Source organism: Triticum dicoccoides, chromosome 6B, assembly GCF_002162155.2.
Source record: "Triticum dicoccoides isolate Atlit2015 ecotype Zavitan chromosome 6B, WEW_v2.0, whole genome shotgun sequence".
Taxonomy (NCBI): Eukaryota; Viridiplantae; Streptophyta; class Magnoliopsida; order Poales; family Poaceae; genus Triticum; species Triticum dicoccoides.
Genome location: NC_041391.1, coordinates 406806765 through 406812211, shown reverse-complemented (window position 1 = coordinate 406812211; position 5447 = coordinate 406806765).

Below are 5447 nucleotides of genomic sequence, written 5' to 3'. Positions count from 1 at the left end.
TAGGACCCCATGGTAGTAGAGGCCATTTCTGCTGGATGAACAAGACCCCGATCGAGCCAGTTGGCGATGGATGAACAGGACCCCGTGGAGGGCTGGATGAACAGGACCCCGTGGAGGGCTGGTTGAACAGTAGCTGGTGGAGGGCTGGATGAACAGTAGCCCATGGAGGGGTGGTTGAACAGGACCCCGTGGAGATGGCTGGTTGAACAGTAGCCGGTGGAGGAGCGCGCGGTGGAGGCTGGATGAATAGGAGCCCATGGATAAACAGTCGCAGGTGGAGGCTGGAGGAGATCGATGGTGGATGAACAGTAGCCCATGGAGGCTGGAGGAGGTCGACAGTGGAGATGAACAGTATCCCGTGGAGTCCTGTTTTGCGGTACGCCACACCCGTCCCGATGAAAAGGACCCCCGTTTTGACCGTAGCGCTCCAACACAAGTCCGTGTCCTCCGTTTTGTTGTACGCCACACCCCTCCCGATCAACAGGACCCCATTTTGACCGTAGGAGCTCCAACAGAAGTCCGTTTCCTCCGTTTTGCGGTACGCTAGACCCCTCCTGATGAACAGGATCCCGTTTCAACCGTGGCCGGACGAACACAAGGCCGTTTCCTCCGTTCTATGGTAAGATATGCCTCATTTCCATTGGCTGTTCCATTCAAGCTGGTTGGTTCCCACGCATTCCGTTGCCTCCCGATGAACACGAGGCATTCCGTTGCCTCCCGATGAACACGAGGCATTCCGTTGCCTCCCCATGAACACGATGACAACGCAGTTTCTCGGTTCCGACCCAGCCATGTACACGAGCCCTGGCTGTACGTATGCGCAAGTAGGCCATCGAGACCCCGCCCGTATGTAAGTACGTGGTCGTATTTTCTTTCTTGCACCCTGGCCGTTGTACGTACGTGTACATGCTATGTGGGTGCCTCTACTACGACATATGCGCGCCTCTTTATCGACACGTGCGTGCATCAACATCGACCAGTATGTATGTACACGTTCACGACCAGAATGACAATGCAACGTACGCTTCGACCAGGTGGGTTCTGACTGTCAGGCACTTCCTTGCGTGCGAAGATGTAGCTAGTGGGTCCTAGGAGTCAAGGGGCGAATCGTTTTTTGCCCGTAATATGGATGCACTTCCTTGCGTGCGAAGATGTAGCTGGTGGGTCCCAGCTGTCAGGGGGGAATGTTTTTTTCGCAAAATATAGTGGCCTGTCCCGTGGGTCCCTACTGTCAAGTGGAGGAACAATTATTTTGCGCATAATAAGTAGCCAATTCCTTGCGGCTGCCGTGGACCCAGCTGTCAGCCTATCAATGTATAGTACTCTTTTGATGGAAGTTGTTCCTTGACCATGTTGACCACGCCGCGCCGAGAGCACCAGGGCGGTGGACGACGGCAAGGCCTAGGAAGGGGATGACGCGGAGCCGGAGAAGACGCGGTAGTGGATGCCCACGCGGAGAGGAGTATGAGGGTTCACTGGTTGGGCTGTGTGTGACGCTGCCGTCATCGCATAATAACAGGGGGTGTGGGTGAGTAGAGAGATGGCCTGGCCAGCGGTGGGAGTAGTAGGGGGTGGTGAGGCCTCCGCGGCATCACAGCCGGTCATAGGAGGTAGGATCACGTGGCACGACCGGCACTGGTTTGGGAAGCTAGAGCAAGAAGACCAGAGGTTGAAGAAGCACTACGGCCGTTGGATGGACATCGTATGGTCACTAGAGCTATAATCATTCACATTGACTAAGTTGACAAAGCCCTCCGTCCTCGTTAACTTAGTTGGCCCACAAGTCAGCCTCCCACTATGGTGGGTCCAGCTGGCAGGGGGTATTCATTTTTTTGTGCGTAATAAGGAGGCACTACCTTGCGTGCGAAGATATAGCTGGTGAGTCCGACCTGTCAGCGGGTGGAATGTTTTTTTGCGAAATATAGAGGCCCTTCCGGTGGGTCCCAGATGTCAAGTGGAGGAATCATTATTTTGCGCGTAATAAGGAGGTATTTCCTTATGTGCGGCCGTAGACCCAGCTGTCAGCCTCTCCACGTACAGTCCATTTTCGATGGATGTTGTTTGTTGACCATGTTGACCATGCCGCGCTGAGAGCACCAGGGCGGTGGACGACGGCGATGCCTACGAAGGGAACAACACGGAGCCGAGGAAGACACGGTAGTGGATGCCCACGCGGTGGAGAGTATGAGGGTTGACTGGTTCAGCTACCATCGCTGAAAAATAACAGGAGGTGTGGGTGAGTAGAGGGATAGACAGGCCAGAGACGTGAGTATGGTGGGGCCATGAGGCCTGCTCGGCAGCACAGCCAGCCACGGGAGGCGGGAGCAGGCGGTTCCGCCAGCGCTGGTTTGGGCGGCTGGAGCAGGAAGATCAGAGACTGAAGAAGCACGACTGCTGTTAGATTGACATCTAACGGTCTGGCGCTGGTAGAGTCGATTGTTGACTAAGTTTCTTTTTTAAGAAACCTTGTGTACGCAGTAGGCCCACAAGTCAACCTCCAAATTTATGGCAGACAACATAGAGCCCATTTTCTATTTTTTTAATAATTTGCAGCCCATTTGCTAATTCTTAAGTAATTTATTACAACCCATTTTCTGCCCAGGACCACGGTCAAAAAGTTCAACCTTATTTTGCATATTTCGGTGGAGTCCGAACTGTTGTAATGATAAACATTTTTTAAGAACTTATTGATTTGCCCAAATAATCATTTTGTTTTTGTAAGCAAATAAGACATGGGACAATTGAGTTGGTTTAAGGGAAAACCAATGGTAAACAAATCAGTGCTGGGAGGGGAAAAACAACAAAAATAAGGATGTAAATATGAAAAGGGAATTTTGTGTATTTTCAATATAATGATACGTGTATATGAACTAGTAAAAATATAGGTAGAGATTAGAAAACGGATATAGGACATGTGTTTCAAGAAGAAAATAGAACTGGGTTGTGTGTTTGATTCAGTAAAAAAACTGCCTGCAGATGTTGTAAGATAAACTATAACTAACGTTGGCGGGCAAGAGGCCAGTAGATACCTGCTGGATCTTTGTGCCCCATTGTCGTTGCGGGCTGGGCCTGCTAAAAAATAAACCAAGCCTGGGCAGCCTACAGCCCAGTTGAAACTTGTTCGACCTGAAAAAACAATATACCTGCTCAATAAATGAGAGAATTCTGCAAGTATAGACTGATAACTGGGATGCAGCATTGATATTGTTTTTTCATCATGATAATAAGTGCATGCACTTGTTTCGCAAAATTTGGAGAACTGGGAATTCGAATGGCAGGTGCTTATTTTACCCATCAAATAAAAATCAGGTGCCTGAAAATTTGTTTCAAAACAAATGATTCGGCTTTGTATCCATGTCGTCCCTCGGCATGATGGTTGGAAGTAAATGCCAAGTTCATACCAAAAGATCATTAACAACAATACCAACTTGCGGACGACAAGGTAGTACAAGTACCAATACCAAACTAACTTATCATCTTTTTACTCCTGGCCCTAGTGTTCGTCTGGTAGAAAATATTGCAGAGGACCAGCTCCCGCTCCTTCTCTTGCTCCAGGTCCTCGAGGTGGTACTGGTGAATCACCCAGTTGGTCCTCTGCTGGTCGAAGTAATTTTTTGGTGTGCAGCACCAGAACCCTTTTTCTGCCCGTTTGCCGGCCGTTAACCATCACCGGCAAGGTATTGCCGGTCTTGTGCCACATCACGTGCATGCCACACTCCAACTGTATCTTGCGACGCGTCCACTTGCCCCTTTTGAACGCTCTAGAATTGCGCTGGAAGAAATGCTTGCTTAGGTCACTCAGTGTGATACCTGCAGTATTGTCGAATACATGTTTTAGTGTACGTAGTTGGCATTTCCATAACATCTTTGGCATGTTGCAGTCACTTGTTTCACTTTTTATTAACTGTCAAATTGTAATTGCTTCACTAGGTCTGCGTCTAAAAAGAAAAATAGAGCTATAAACAAAGGATTATGTTTCTGCTAGTAGACAGCCGATTGGTGTCTTACCTGGAAGTTTCTCAGGATGGGTATAGCATATGTCGTGCTTGCTGTCGATGGTTGGTATGAACAAATCAATGAGAGGGTGAGATCTCACGCTATTAGCACTCAATTTGGCCTCAAGGTGCTCGATCAGCTCCTAATCCGTGGGATCGAACTTGACGCCAGCCGGCAGCACCGGCTAATCCTTCTTCGACTTGCATCGCTTAATTCCAATTATATGGTACTCAATGTATGATCAATCGACTGTTTTAAGTGAATGATGAAAGATTTCGACAGATAAGTGGTACTCTAAATGTGAAGTTCGGAATACCCGAACACGCCGCCGGGATTCTTGTGTCACCTCACATGCAGCGTGTTATCACGTCAATTCAATGTGTGGACATGATAAATAATTTGACCAACGTATACTAGTACTGCTACTGTACTACTTACTAGTCGTATTTAGTGTCACATTTTAACCATAGGTCTAACTAACAAGTATGCACTTGAAGCCTAATTGATATATATGGCTTCTGCACAGCATCTCCATCATCATTATTAGTACATCCTACGCAGGTGAGTTAGGATGCACTTGATCCCAGAAAGGTATCTATCCTTCAAACCAGAGGAGTGCTTCAAACTAACAATAGTACATAATATCCAACAAAAGAGGGTCATGCTACAACAGTAGAATACATGGCTCAGTCTAGATATCAGTACGAATCAAGTTGTGCATATTGCTGTTGGCATGAACCACATCGCCGCATGTCGGGTTTGCAAAAGCCATCATCGCATGGAAGCTTGATGCCTTTCACACACTGAAGATTATCTGGAGCAAGCTATGTCGATGAATGTTTGGATATGGTGATTCATGAAACCCATGGTATGATGTGTAAACATAGTCCCCCCTAGCGAATGGAAGTCGCATAGCATGGTAATCATCGCTAGTGATATGATTGATGATTGGTTGGATGATCGGATAATTGATCCCGAGGAACATGGGGTGGTTGCCGAGGCTATAAACCCGCCTCCAGTTGAATACACCTGGCCCAATAGAGCTGGGATCTTTCTCGAACATGAAGCAGCCATAGCCATCAATGTCACGAACGCCCCAGGCATTGTACTGCATGTGGTTTGCTGTAATGGTTTGGTTAATTTGGTACGTGCGAATGAGCATAAAATGACCGCCGCCAGCTGAACGAGCGACGAACCACCACCCATCGGCTGGTATGATTCCAGGTCCTGGAATCATGAAGGCGAGCGCATTTGCGTCTGCTGCAACAATTCAAATTAGAGACCAAAAGGACAAAAATAAACAATCATGTTCAGAGTATGTGTGGAATTAAGATTATTATAAAAGTGACACATATCATAGACATACCCCAAGTTAAAAAAAGCCAATAGCTTTCATATTTTAGAAATATGTCATGGTTCAAAAAACATGTAACAATGAGAGGAAAACAGCT